At 37.2% G+C, this 16,061-nt stretch overlaps 1 protein-coding gene across 1 annotated transcript in view; it reads right to left on the reverse strand.

The window, feature by feature from the left end:
- Positions 1–15,101, reverse strand: part of Fstl5 (follistatin like 5) — a 410,609-nt gene extending 395,508 nt beyond the window's left edge. The window contains exon 1 of the mRNA XM_041659533.1: positions 14,676–15,101. The gene's annotated coding sequence lies outside the window, so the exon portion shown is untranslated. The remainder of the gene's footprint in view (positions 1–14,675) is intronic.
- Between the last annotated feature and the right edge of the window lie 960 nt (positions 15,102–16,061).

Here is a 16,061-nt window from a genome sequence, read left to right on the forward strand (position 1 = left end):
AGTTAGGATCACCCCAGTGTCATCAATGAACAAGTCAACATACAATTTACATTTTACACTTACCTTTTTAGTAACTATATATGGAAAAGAAAAATATATTGGTGTATTTTTGTGACTTTTCCCTGAAAGCAGAATGTCTACTTTCTCTTAGTTGTGAAGAAAAAGAAATACATTTTAAAGTAACTGCTTTGGTCTCTTTCATTGTACACTGACTGCTTCTAAACATCTAATACTTTTTGGTTATCTAAATAAAATGCCTCTAAAACAAAATAATGTTCTGTCTCTTTGGGAAATTCTGATACATTTGAGTACTAATACTGGAACTAGCCAAAAAACTTCATCATACACAGCAATGTGTAGGAAACGACAGTTTGGTTACAGGGTCTGAACTAACATTCTGAAATTTGAAATTCAGTTATATAAACTTGATATTTTCATGATTTTCTGGACATTCATTTACCTCCTTTCAAAAAGCGTAGAATTGCTTTTCTTGCCTCTTTAAACACACGTGTTAGTTACAAAAAAAGAAAAGCAATTGGAAAGAAGAGAAAAACAACTTGATACCAATGCTTCTCAAAACTGCTGCCACCCAAGGAGATTGTTTCTAATGAAAACAAGCAAGAATAAATGTTGCTTTAGGTGACTGGAGAGGTGGGGAAGATCTGAGAGGAGCAGGGAAACAAAAACGAGAATCAGAATATTTTGCATGAAAAGTTCTATTTTGAAAGTAAAGAAGAAGAAAAGCTAGTGAATGTCTGTGGAGTGATGAATCAACCCAGAGGCAAGAAGAGCTGAGGATGTATGTAGGTATTATTGTGATCTATTTCACTGATTGATTTCTTAAGTATTTTTTTATTTTCAGATTTTTTAAGCTAATGATTGATTTTTCTTAGCATGTTTAATAATAAAGGCTGTAATATTTCTTGGCAGAGCAGAATTATGCATTTGTACCAATGCATAAGAAAATAGGAGACACAGTGATAGATTCAAATTAGAATCACATTTTTATTACCATCTAAGTTCAAGTTATCTCTTTATCCTGTCTTGGAATAGGCCTTATGTAGAGTTTAATAAGATATTGCAACTGTGTTGCTGTCTTCCTCCAACTATTTCTCATTGATCTATACCTATAAAATTAATGTTTGATGTAGATAGATTACTTAAGTTAATGAAAGACATGCTTCTAGTAGGTTTACCTGGTCTCAGATAATTTTATTATCTGAGATGAAGTCTTATGAGTTACCTTTAATCTAGCAAATTTCTGAGCAATTTTTAAAGAAATTGGTAACTAAAACAGATAAATACTCATATAGTATCTCAGTACAATTCCAGAAAACATTTAAAAAATAAATTAATAAGACTTACATTTTACATTTTAGTATGATTATTATTGTTGCACTAAAGTTCTTCTATGCCCGACTTTCAAGTTCAGTCACCATAGACCAAATACACACAATTCCAGGATTCTGGTGTATTCTCAAGGCTTCATATATCAATACACAACTATATTAAAACATTTATCTTCATAATAGGTATGCAAAGTCCAATGGTTTGAATTGTTTTGCAGGCCATTTGTACATTGTAACACATTATAAAACTAGAACATTACACGTTGCAGGCTAAGCATGGTTAAGTTAGTGCCTATTGACAAATGGAATGATCATTTATATGGTTGGCAATTCCACGAACTATATTTGTGTTCATTTTAACATGTAAACGTGTTTTACAGCCCCACTCACAATAACAGCATATGAAACTTCTGCAAGTCTGAGTGATTTATGACTCTACCTGAGTCAGGCATTATTAACTGGCATTTCACAGAGAAATGATCTGTCAAACCATTTTAGAAAAGAATGCAACTTATTTCATCTGAAATGAATTTGAAGTGCTGTAATGACTGCATAGTATAAACTGGGGGAAAATACCACATTTGTAGGACACCCAAAAAAAAATATGGACATAGAACAAGCCAATAAACAAACAAAGCAACCTTTAAGGTTACTTTGCCTGGTCTTGTTTGAGGAAAAGTAACATAAATTCAGAAGTAGAACCTCTCACTTGTACAATGCAGCATTCGTCATACATCCCTGTATAAAGCTCCCACATAAAAGTAATTGTGAGCCAGGGTGTGGTGGCACATGGGATTAGTCCCAGCTCTTGGGAGGCAGAGACAGAGGGATCTCTGAGTTCAATGTCAGACTCGTCTAAAGAGTGAGTTTCCAGGCCAGACAGAGCTGATGTACAGAGCCAGTCTGTACCTTTTGGTTAACCTTTCTCCAGCAACCAAAAGAAGCAGTCCTTACATATGACATGCTCTGTTTCTAATTCGTGAATCATGCAATGCAGTAGGTAATTGTGCAGCATTGTAGGTTTTCAACTGAAATCTGAGAACATACTTAATACCTTCTGATGGAAATAAATTTTAAAATGAAAAGTCTTTAGATTGGAAATGTTTTATATTTTTAGGAAGACTTTTGAAGCACAAGCAACAAAGCCTCAATAAAACATAACCTGAGGTATTTGCTACCTTGGAGATCATGGGTGTGATGCATGATATTTTTAACAGATTCAGAGGACTTATGTATTTAGCTTTGAGCCGTTTTTTTTAAAGTTTATAAAGTTGTGTGATAAAACATTAATTAGTATTTAACTCCAGTCTATTTGAACTAAGCAACAAAATTTGAGACTTGAGCCTTTGCCATATTCTTTCAGCAAGTACAGAATTTAGTTTATCTGTTGATGTTCCTTCAAGATTTCTTAGACATTTTTTTAAACAATGACCCAGTGGGGAGAGCTATATATGGAGCCAGTAAACAGCTGCTGGACCACAATGGGTTTGTCATAGTTTAAATACATGAAGCCCATGTACACAGGACAACAGGATCCAGCCATTCCCAGAGAAATGCTCCAACTTCACAGATGCTTAAGTGGTGGTGGATTTCCTAAATCCATAAGGGTTGTTTTGCATTTGAAAGCACCTTTTTTCTTATACCTGAAGACTATTTTTGAAGAAAAACACAGTGGTACCATAAAGCTCTTAACAAAATACCCTTATTGCCTTCCTCAGCTCTCTCCACTGATTTAGAGGCGGCAGTTAAACGGGATGTTCGGCAAAACATATATAATTAGCAGGATGGCCAGGGGAGTGCTAGCCCGGAAAGCAGTTCTCACAGCTGGCACACAGTTGTCTCCAGATTCCATCAGCTACATAGTACAGCTATTCATGTACAAAGAGCCTTTCACCTTCTTCCAGCCTCAGGAAACAAAGAAACAGGGCACTCGTCAAAAGGAAATGAATGGTTTCAGAAAGTATTTATTTCCAACTGTTTTTGTGAAATGTAAAGGCATATACTTAAAGTAGAGAAAAAAAGTTTCCAAAACTTGTTTTCTTTTTTTTTTTTATTAACAGTTTTAAGCTCAAGGAATTATAGCATTATGGGAACTCTTAACAAAGAAATAATTCGGGCAAAACTTTGGCACAATTTTGGGGAATTCTTTCAAGTTTAGTTTCTTGCAAAGGCAAGAAACTAACTTTTGGTTTCTTGCCAAGGAAGAGAAAATAAATGTACATTTAACCAAGACATTTATTTCGTAAACTCTTGGGTTTTTTTAAATTTCACATTATTTCCTTTTGTTTTGCCTTTACATGGTTGCATAGTACAATATCCTCCAGGAACAGAATTGCATAGTAACTTTTACATACACACTAGTTCTCAAACATGTACGCAAACCCCAAATATTCTAGGCATCTCTGTCATAATGTCAGCCTATCTGGAATACTAGATAGATCATTTGAAATGAACCCTGGGTCTGAAGGATCAATGTTTTTAGGTTATATAACCTTCCCATTGAAATGTAAAATTCTGAGCAAGTTCTTTACGTAATTCAGGAAAAACACACATTTATCTTCGGATATTCACGTAAAGCCATAGAATGTCACCGTAACAGGAACAGATAGCTTGAGAGATGCCGGGCATGGAAAGAAGAACTTATTCGGGCTCAGTGTTTTAGTTACGGTCTACACAGCCTTGTTCTGTTTATTCCTGGTTCACAGTCAATAAAAAGATAATCAGAACATGACCACGGTGTCATGGTTGTTGGCAGCAGACTGCTGAGACTGGTCCCTTCACTGAGCCAGAGAGGAGCAACAAAGCGCATACACAGCCGAGAGAGAACAGCCCCAGTGACTGACCACCTCTAGCTAAGTTCTGCCTTGAAACATTTGCACCACCAAAGAGGAAACAATGATCAACACCTGAGCCTGAGCATGTTCAACTTCCAGGACACATGGTATCATGATGTAAGCTCCAAAGGATCTGAGAAGCTCCGACCCCGGGGTTTTGCTGTTTGCAGCTTATAAGTCCTGTCTACACCTTCGGAGTGTGGCTTTCCCTTCTGCGTCCCTAGGGACCTGACAACTGCCGATGAATCCTGGAGAAACAGTCTCCCAAACAGATTTATATGTAGCAAACCCAGAAAACACCCTCAAGAAAGTTTCAAATGACTTCCTTCAGATCCTAGATCAATCACATCCTTCGAAGTCTAGCCAACTTTTAAGATGTTCTCAAGGCATCTTACCTACTGCCCCAGTGCAAAATACTTGGTTTTCTTTCATTTTCTTTAGAAACACTGCCTTCCTTCCTCTGCCCCAACTTCACCCAGACTTTTTCAAGCAAATCCCAAGTGCATCAAATCTTTCTTCTCTGGTATCTGCACCTGACTTCCACTGTGGAGCAATTTAAAAACTGCCAGAAAAACCTAAGCTCAATGCCATGACATTTCCTCAGCCATATTAACTAGTCTTTTATGAAAAATTCAGCCTGACACAAAGTCTAGGGACATGAGAACGATGTAGATGCATTCTTTTTGCAATGTAAAATAATGTGTATAGTCTTTACTCCGCTCTCAGTGAGTCCTTGTTCTCTCTGCTTCCTCATGTGCAGTCTTTACAGTCTTTATTTCTTTTGCCAGGTTAGTCTTCCCAGCTCTCCCTCAAACTGCCTTAAGCCCTGTAGCTTAGTTAGCATTATCAGGTTTCTCCAGCCTACACACCTTCAAACTCTCAGAATTTTCTCCCACAAATAAGGTCCAAAGTCTTAAGACCCATAATGCCAGCCAAGCAGTGGTGACACACCCCTTTAATCTCAGCAATTGGGAGGCAGAGGCAGATCTCTGTGAGTTCAAGGCCAGCCTGGTTTATGTTAGCTAGTTCCTGGACAAGCTCCAATGCTACAGAGAAACCCCGTATCAAAAAAACAAACAAACAAACAAAACAACAACAAAAAAAATCCATATTGCCAAGTTTACTCACAGCAACAACACCCCTTCTGTGTTATCTGTGTTTTTGGTTAGTAGGAGCTTGCAGTCACTACGATGAATGTACGCTACAAAGAAGGAAATTTTAATGTTGGCTAGCAGTTTCTGAGGTTTCGGTCTTCAGTGAAAGAAATGAGCTCAAGAACACAACAGCTGAAACCAATGTCACCAGTAGATGAGAGGCAGGGCTCACAATGGACTGGCATACTCCTTTTCCTTCTTCCTTCATTTGAACCACTAGCCTATGGGACAGTGCCCCTACCACATTAGTTAACACTCTGCATAAACTGACCCTTTAACAGGACCAGAGGTGTGATAGATAGATAGATAGATAGATAGATAGATAGATAGATAGATGATAGATAGATACATAGATAGATACATAGATACATAGGTAGATACATAGGTACATAGATAGATACATAGATACATAGATAGACTTTTTTAATGTACCCAAGGGATGTCCAACATTATCTACCTCACAAATTTCCATTACTGACTTTGGCCAATTTTCACCTGCTTTATTGAACAAAAGGTGTTGCTAGGCTTCCTAATGAACTTCTGTGGCATAAGAAGAGATGAACGCTAGACCTCTTGACCCCAACTTATCGTCTTTATTTTCTCCTCACCTGATTTCCCCATTGGGACCCTGTCATTGAAGAACAACCTGCTGGCTCCAGTCATCAAATGAGAAGAATAATTTACCATGAGCCTTCAAAAACTTTCCAATAATAGAACTCTTACCAGTGTGTACTATTTTACAGAATGTTGTCATTCTGGGAGAGTTTATGGTATCACATACATTTAGACATTCCACTGTACATTCTTTTCTACAAGGAGTTGTCTCGTATGCAACATTCTTCCAGGGTAAACTTAATTTACTATTAATTTAAAATGTAAATTGATTTCCTAATAATCAACATCTCAGGTCCCCGAAGTGTATTAATGCCGTTTCCATTAGAGTCAAACTTAATTAAATGAATCAATATTTTTTAGAAAAATGTATTTCGAAGAACGTAAGTGCTAAGAGTGTGAATCAGTGAGAGACAAATAATTAACATAGACAGGACCTTGGTTCCTTCTCCAAGCTACAAATCAATCAATTAATCAACAAATCAACCGGTAATAATATTATTGACTTTGGGCCGAAGTTATTTAGTGGATACCTTGAAATGCTTCTGAGGTCTATTTAAGATAACTTCTTCCTGAGGTTGCAATCTTTCCTTTCAGCAATCTTTTCCTTGTTTCAGCTTAATAATGCAATTACACACTTGCGGGGGGGGGGGTAGCCTTGTGTTTATTGGTTTGCTTTTTTCCTGTCTTTCAGAAGTGACATTTGAACATGTACTCTGGCTCTGTAGTTCCTGCTCAATCCTTGCACCTAAGAGAGTTCCTGGCAAGTAGTTGCTGTGTAATATGGTCATTGAATTTAGCTACACTCTAATGAATATGATCAAAAATGTCTTCAAACATTTACTTAAAATTTAAAAGTGATTTATGTGTTAGATAATCTTTGTTAGCTTGTTATCCAGGCAAAAATTCCTTATATTTTCAATAAATTACAAAATATATGAGTGCAATGTCATTTTCACATAACTAATGTTTATAAAAAATAAAAATGATAGTCAAATTATTTGCTAGCCTATAAAGAAAGTATCATCATAGATTTGATAAATTTTTGGTTTTTCAATGCAGTATTTCTCTGTGAAACAGATTGTAAAAGGGAAAGATTGGGTATCACAGCAGTGAAGAAGACTGCACATTTCAAGAAGCAGTCTAGTCAGATACATTAGGCTGAGTTCTAGTTTGAATCTTCAGACCCACACTCTTATATGAAGACAGCTTACCTTTTGAGTAGTTAGAATCCCTGACTTACTTTTAAATAGCCCAGTTAAATTAAGATGAACTAATATCATCTTGATGGTTAAGAGAGGGGGATCATAACACTGAAAACCTCCTTAGCTGACGTTATCAGAAGGATCCCTACAGTGGTTGAACCTGACCTAATGAAGTAGGTCTGAACTACGGAAATGAGTCATTTCAGTTTTCTAACAGCCTTCTAGATTCTGTGAGTTTTGAGCTGCAAATAAATAAATTATGAGAACAATCAGGTAATATCGATGGAGACTTGGCGTTAAATGAGAACTCAGCCTTGGCTGAGTAATTGCAAAAGTCTAAACTGGGAACACAACTAACTCTTATCCTAACTTGCTTTTCAAAACACCAAGAAAAGAAAAGACTAAATTAAATACCATTAGAGTCTTGTACTTTTTATCAAGCAGTAAAACCAAAAACATATGCTTGCCCAAAATTGTACCTTTGTGATGGCAGCAATATATTCATTGTAACAGAACCAGGAGGACTGGGAGCAGCACTCATGAACACAATATTCTTAGCGCTATAAGAAGATGACTGAGTACAAAAGGGTTGGTGAAAACGCCGGAATTCTTAAAACTACAATAGTCCAGACTGCATGGCTGATTTGGAGGAAAGAACTCATTTTGTTTATCTTTGCACAGCTTAAGTGAGTATATGAAACAAATGAAAGTCAGATTGACCACTTGCAAGATTCCAAGCCAATTAGTAAGAACATGAATGAAAAACACACAGAGAATTTCAGCTTGACATCATACAAATTAGAGACATGAGGATGACTCCAGAGCAACCCACCATTTGAATTCCAACCCCAATCACAGAAAGCCTTGAAGAAGTCTAAGAATGTGTTAGCAGAGTTTGATCATGATCATCCAGTCTTGCAGCAGCTTTCAGTGGGGAGAAAGAAATAGCCACAGTCTCAACTCCAGAGACAATCAAATTCTTTAATGTTTGATCTCTATCTACACCTGGGGTTTTAAGTACATGAAATGAATCTATATCTATAGATCACTGACAATATATATGTTATAATAAGTGTCATCAAATAATTTAGCTGTTATTGATACTATTCATGGTTGTTATTGCAGGAAACGAGATTGTTATAGAATATCAATGCATTACTTATTGCATGAATAGTCAGACTGACACAAAATAAAAATGACAAAAGCAAAGAATATAGAATGGAAACTAAGAAAAGCTACATTAAAGGTGGGAAGAAACTTTAAGATATTTTTTTTTTGAGGAGGCTGGAGAGATGGCTCAGAAGTAAAGCGCACTGGCAGCTGAGTTCAATTCTCAACACCCACATGGCAGCTCACAACCATCTATAATGAGATCTGGTGCTCTCTCCTGACATGAACGTGTACATGGAGGAGGAGTACGGTATACACAATAAATAAATAAATCTTAAAAAACAAAAGATATTTGTTTTGAGAACAGTGTATGAAAAAATGTTTAATGAACCAATAGGCTATGGAATTAGGAAGAGGGGACATGTTAGTGGTGATGATATGCTGAATTTGTGGTATTTGTGCTACTGATGTGAACTAAAAAGTAAAATGTCCAGAAAAAAATCTGGAAACATATTAATGGAATTCAAAGCTGGTTAAGAGCTATGGATTTGCAAAGTATCCCTGAAAAGAATAATTTTACTCTGACTTGAAAGGGCTTCTCATACGACTAAACAGAGGAGGCATGAGGTTGATTCAAATTCCAAATGAATGGTAGATTCTATAGGGCAAAACTTCCAAAACTGTTAATTTTTTTCAAATAGGTTCACTTCTAGAAACACTGTGTATTAGACAAAAAAAAAAGGTGCTATCATTTTTCTGCTTTGAGTTTTCCCTACATCTCCCCGAAAACAACCTTACAAAGTGTTCTTACGACCTCCTTTGGGATCAATTTGGTAAGACAAGCATAAACTTGAGTAATGAGGATGCCTCTGGGAAAGTGATGCAAGTCTGTGGCTCACCTGGGAGCTGGGCTAGGGTTACGCCGAAAGGGGTATCTTCTTCACCTGAGCCTTCTGATCTGAAAGCATAGTAACCCAGCTAGCGGTTACTATGCCACTTTACCTCCTAAGGAACTCAAACCAACAGAATGTGATGCTAAACTGTGGAGCACCCACCTAAGACCTCCCTTTGGGGGATTGTACTTCAAGGCTGGGAGGTTTATCTTGATTGTTTCATTTGTTCTTGCAGACTATTAAAATTTTGGCAACTTGCTGACCTGAAGGTTTGAATACGAGTAGCAGCCTGCAAACACAGATTGCTTAAGTGGGCTGAACTTCCTGTTGCGTTTGTACTTGAATTTTGACACCTAGATAGGAAAAAATAATGGATTCGTAAGAAACTAATTACTCTCTTCTGCAGTTTCTTCTTCTGCTGGAGATAAAATGGGAAGCAGTTGCCAATTTTAATTCTTAAATAGTCTGTGAGATCAGACATTCACTTAATAATGTTAAGTCTGGAGGAAAATTTCTGCAAGAACTTTGGGAACATGGACAGAAAAGTGTGCCTACTCAACAGTCACGTTTATAATAATTTCAATAGAATTTAACTTCTAAAGAAATACCTTAAGGAAATAATGAGAGTCATTCACTGTGGTATGTGTAGAATAGGAACAAACACGCCAAATGAACAAGTGACCATGGTCAACAGCTAGACATGTATAGTGGTTTGAAGAGCCTAGTTTTTTTGAAGATCTTAGCTCAAGATGAAGCTACTCACCTTCCCAAAATCCACCATATCTGTACACAAAAATGATTCACAAGGAACAAATACATCTATGTACATAGATATTTATATACATGAAGTTTATGAATCATCACCAGATGACATGTAGGAAACCTCTCTCTTGTATGGTATTTCTCTTACAGGAAGTAATTCTCTAAGTTTTTATTTAAAAGATCTGGGAAATATTTGATAAGTGCTTCTAGGTTTTATACGTAAAGTGACTATAGTAAACACCTTCACAATATTACATAATGTTAAATTGTGACTAAAGTGACTTAAGATAAGGAATAATATATATCTATTAAAACATTTGGATGGTGTCGTGTGTCTGTGTGTCTGTGTGTATTCTTTCCAGACATAAATAAAACCTGCCTCCAAAGCTACAGGTTTAAATATCAACAGGTAGACTGTGGGGCAGCACCAAGTGAAACTATCATTAGCATCTCCGAGGCTGTGCCTTTGAAACATGGAGGGCTGACCTTCTTTTTCCCCAGTGAGATAGCTCAGACCTTAATTGATCCTGGCTTGTGGAAGAAGACTACAGATTGCAGAAAATGTGAGTGCATGGTCACAGGGAATGTGAGGCATGGGCCTGTCATGTGCATAAGGAAATTACAGGATGTTTATAGACTGAAAAAGTTCTTCTGGTTTTTAAAACAATATTGAATGTCAAATTGCTGGAAATGATCCAGTTCTGAAATCATGGGTAAATTGTCTTCATTTTAGCGTCTCTGAAGAATGTGGTTTGTGCATAAATTTTAATTGCTACTTTAAAGCTACTTAGTGAGAAACATACATCTGTAAAGTACGTTTGCCTGAACTGTCAATTATAATGAGTACATTTTTAAAAACTCATCCACAAAGCATTTCCAAGTCTTCGGTGTTACCTGTGCTATGAGTCAGTTGCAAGTTAGAAAAATATTCTCTGTGTTCATGCAAATTAACTCACTAAACAACATTTTTACTTTACATCTTTACATATAGGATGAAATGAAAAGCTACTTTGAAGTAATATTAATGAGTCGGTTTAAAAGAAAGTTCAGAGTTAAGATAAGTTTTATTCCCCAAACAATATGTAAGAAATGATCATATACAAGAAGAAAAAATAATTCATATTTTTTGTAACATCCAGGCTATTTTCTTTTAGAAGTATATGACTTATTATCAAAAGATGAAGAAACCCATTCATTTCTATTCCTTTTACATGCAGTAATTTTCAAATTCTTTATCAGAAGTGCATTTTCTCAGACATCTGTGTTACTTCTTCCTTGTGCATACATCCCTTCTGCTTTCTTCTTTCTTCAATATTTAATTTAACTGCCATTTACTCTAAGAGCCTCTGAAGAACATTTTCATCCAAGACCAAATAAGTGAGCAATCCCCCTCCTAAAGCCCATGTGTCCTCAAGTAAACCAGTCTAAGTAAAACTGATACAAATTGGAAGAAAACGTTGCCAACCAAAAGCATACATTTTATTAAGACCCATTATTTCCATTACTTCTGTATTAAGCAGCATGTCCTGAACTCACATCTTTCAGATTATCATCTTGGCATGTTTATTGCAGTCCTGCAAAGATGTGAACACACACATACTTGCATGTCCGTGAATGGCGTATGCACGCGTGCGCGCGCACACACACACACACACACACACACACACACACACACACTCAGTAACTCTCTTTAAAACAACCCCCATTGACAATAATTCTTTCTCTTTCAGAAAACTGGTGTTAAGACTCACAGGAACCCTGAGATTATCAAAACACTATTCCAACCCTTATAACAGCAGTAATTGGTAAATACGAGATGATTTAAACCACAAAGGGATCAATTACTTGGTTGTTTTTTACTGGTTAAATTGGGAAACTGGCATATTTCCTTAAGGGACCATCTAGCTCACCTTACGGAAACTATACCCAGAGGACATTGGTGGCCCCAAATTGGAGGGTGAATAAGACTGCTTAGAAGGGATAATTGGCCACCTGGTTGTCAAAAGGATGACAACTATAGAGAGTGCTTTTCCTGGCCTATCAGTTCACAACGAATTTTTGAGCTTTATATTACTATATGTGCTAGTATTAGTGCAGTAATTTGATCAAATATGAAAGACTAATTACATGAGTTAAGACTTTGTAGTCTCATTGATAATCCTTATGAACATAACCCTATGTTCAAACTCAAAAAACATTCATAGAATTTTGTTATATGAAAAAATTAAAATAAATCCATGTAGCAATTCATTTTTAATTGATTTTTACCTCAATGTGCTTTAAAATCTTGAAAGCAACTTATACAAGTGATATGATGTATAATTAAATTACTGCAATAATTTACACACTTGCCAAAGATCAATTTAAAGCAAGCAGTGATGCATTTGCATTGCCTCTGTAATGACATAAATTATTATTATAATAATATATATAGTGCTTCAGCTTTAAATCTTGCTTTTTTATTTTCATGAATAAGTTAAATTTCATTGTATGATTGGTTTTTCTGGAAGAGCAATCAATGAATTCACACATTTAACTGTCTTCTCGGTTTCTTTAAATCTGGCAATTTTATTATCTTATAGTGTGTATCATTTTCTTCATTGCAATAAGATTTTCTAAATGCAATGTTGGACTCACTATGGGAACCCAATTTTCTTACCTCATCACTAAGATATAGAAGTTAAATGTATATAAAATCAGGGATTGCATCAATTTGTCCTACTGTATTAACTTATCAGTGACCCAGAATGCTGTGATTACCATTAACCTATTAACTTGTATTTAAATAGCTCATTGTGGTCACAATAACTTCATCTGTAAGAACACCAGATATTGCTGACATTTATATCATCTGCATAAGGACAGAAAACTTTCTGCAGACAGAAACTAATGTGATCTCAAAAACATTGAAATGAATGTAAGGTTCATGTGTGATGGCCTTTCTTTCCAGTTGTAGAATCAAGAGGTGCATGAATGTCTCAAGATTAATAGATTTGAAAATAACCATCATTCTACTTGAAGTTACTTGAAAGTCTGGGAATCTCTATCACTATAATTAATTTTTAAAACAAACTTTATAATGAAGAGTAAGAAACAAGAATTATATAAAAAAGTCATGTTTATCAAAATTCCTGACTGCTTCATGTGTCTTATTTATTATATATTGTGAATATATGCTCAAATTTTTAATTATTCATGAGCCTTTAAACACAAGATCAGATCAGATGACTAGCATGAAACCTACAAAGAACCTTTATTAAGGGAGAAATGAGAAACAGCTTAAGAGGATTTATTTCTGCTCAGGAGAGTCTGTAACAACATACATTTCTTATCGCAGTCCCTCCTTAGAAGCTTTGAAGTAAATAAAATGAAAAATCTCTACTCAGATGAATGAGTTGCAATCATATGCACCAAAACTTCATCCCAGTTGCATCTAATGCAACTATAGTGCCAATGTCTAAGGCATTGCACAATCCAAAGATTTGGACTCAACTTACTACCCCCCAATGTTCTACACAGCATACCCTTAGTGAGTTAAGCATGAAGCATTACAGTTCACCTATTCCAATTAACACAAGACATCTACTTGCAACCTGATCTCTACCTCTGAAATGTAAAGAAGCAAGCTCTGCCTTTTTCCCAGGCATCATTTCCCCTTCATCTCATGTCACTGAATGGCATAAATGGAAGATCACAATACCATTTCTAAAACAAACCTCACATCTATATAATGCATGCATGATCTATATGTTCCCATAGCAAGAGCTATGGGAATGCCGAGTAACTGCCACCATTTAGTAGTCTCTCACTATGAATAGTCTTGTTTGGTGCTTTTCCACGCAGAGTTCTCCTTTCAAAACACAGTGATATCACACTGCCAAATGACAAAAGGAACACAGCTTCAAACGAAAATCTAAGTAGAGAAATGCTCTCTGTTGAGCATGCAAGAGGTTAAAAACTGGGGAAACAGCAGGACGACTTCTCAAACCCAAGCATCCCTGCTCCATCCAATCACCACAGCAGTCGAGACTTTATAATGTAAGCTAATATGCTATATTATTCAATCAGTAAATCTCATTTACATTCACCTCTGAACTGAGGGGGAGGGGCGGGATGACATCTACTAGTCAATGGCAGAACAAACAGTCCCCAACTTGGAAATTCACACGACCTTGGCTGTGAGATTCTCACAGACCGAGTTTTACTAGTTTCATTTGCATCCACAGCACAACAACATATGTAAATGAAGCCTGCATGGCAGAAATATTCCCATCCCTCCTGTCTCCCCTCCAAAACATGTTAACAAGCTCAGCACTTTGCAGTCCATTTTTTGGAGACATGGGAAATTATTTATTAACCTGATAGCAGTTCAATATCAAGCCCCCAGATATGTGTAAGAATGCCATAAAATTCTCCAAGTTTTTTAAAATGAAGTAAAATATATTTTATTGAACATTTAGTAAGCAAAGCCACACTAAAAGTGTTCATCTAAAATACTCGTATTGATAAAACAGATGTATCATAACATTAACTTCACAAAAGCAAACAGCTCTCAACTTCCCTAACACTTTAATAATCACTATCTTCTGTATTATTAGGACATCTCGCATTGTACCAAATTATTATTTCTTTTAATAATAAGACCAAAGTGCAGTCTCAAATTATAGAAATCAACATAACTTATTTTTAAATTTCTGCATGGCTGTCTGCATTTCTCACCCACTGGCAATCATTTATAACAGTATTCTATTCTTACCTTATTTTAAGTAAGAAGAAAAAAGTCCCCCCAAAAGGATTCCTGAACGGTGTGGAAATATGAGTCACAGTTTTAAAGATTAATAAAGAGAAGAAAAAAATAAAGACTAAAAGATCGTCTTAGGTTGAAAAACAAAATCAAAATACTTTGAGCAAAAACTACAGAAATCTCCAAAGTCACGCCTGAGTGGGCGCCCAGGTTGCAAACATAGGAGTCTCTCCCACGTCCGAGTCGCACTCCTTTGTCAAGTTCAATTGTGTCCTGCTGGTGAAGCGGGTCCCACCAAGGCACAGAGGGTTCCAGTGGGCGTTGCCTCCGGGTGCCCGAGCAGGCGATCCGCTGTCACCCCGGGTTCAGCACCGGCACACTGTGGACAGCACCAGCTCCGCTCACGGCCAGTTTGTCTCAGTCACTGAACCAGGCTGATTCTCGCGCCTCCTCCCTCCGCAAGAGCCAGGCTGCCTGTCAACCCCGGTGTGCCCCGCCCCCACATCTGACGTAACTGTTTTGCATATCAACTCTCCAGGAGGTGAGGGGCGGCCCCTTGACTGGGCTTCGGATGGGTTCTGCCACCGCAATCCAGAGGACCAGATCCCGGCTTGAAATCAGCGTTGGAATCAGCATTGTTGGACTGGACGCTGCGCTCGGCCAGCCCAGCGGAAACTAGAGGCTGTGGTAGGGTCTGCGCCTCAGCCTTCGCTGGGACCGCGGCTCCCCGGGACTCTGTGACCGCACAGCGGGCTAGGGAGACGTGGTTGTCTAATCAGGGGCTGTGAGGGAAAGAACTGAGGACCGTGAAGCATCCAGCCTGGCCCAACACATCAGACCCTTTTGATCTTCCAGACCAAACTTCGCTCTTTCTCATTTGGTTGCGGACAGGCACCTGATTCAGAGTTCTGCTCCTCCATTCTCAGAGCTGTTGGAGGGAGTCCCTGCTGCAGAAACTTGTCTGAGGGGGAGAAATAATTAAATAACTGAGCTCAGGAAGAATATTTGAAAGCTTGTATTGCTCAACAACACTCGGAAACAGATTTTTTTTGAGTCACGTGACTGTTCCCTATTTAGTTTCATGGAGTTGGAGATACAGGATTTTAAAGAATCATTTTAATTATGTTTTGTCTTAAAAGTCTCAGTTTCAACTCCCATCGCCAAATCTAGAAACTTGTGCAATATTTATTGTCCCATACATCACTTGCTCTTTGAAAGACGGGATAGACCGGAAGCAATGTCATGGTTCTTAGCCGTGTATATGATCTTCCTTGTCCCAGCGATGCTCCAAAGAGGACTTTGACAAAGGAAAGCCGCCTGTCATGTCAAGTTGACAACAAGCTCCAACTTGTAAACAAACACTCCTGAGTCATTCACCTACACATAATGTTAATTGCA

This window comes from Microtus oregoni, unplaced genomic scaffold (assembly GCF_018167655.1).
Source record: "Microtus oregoni isolate MIOR12 unplaced genomic scaffold, Mior012 000010F_ref0000083, whole genome shotgun sequence".
NCBI classification, from domain to species: Eukaryota; Metazoa; Chordata; class Mammalia; order Rodentia; family Cricetidae; genus Microtus; species Microtus oregoni.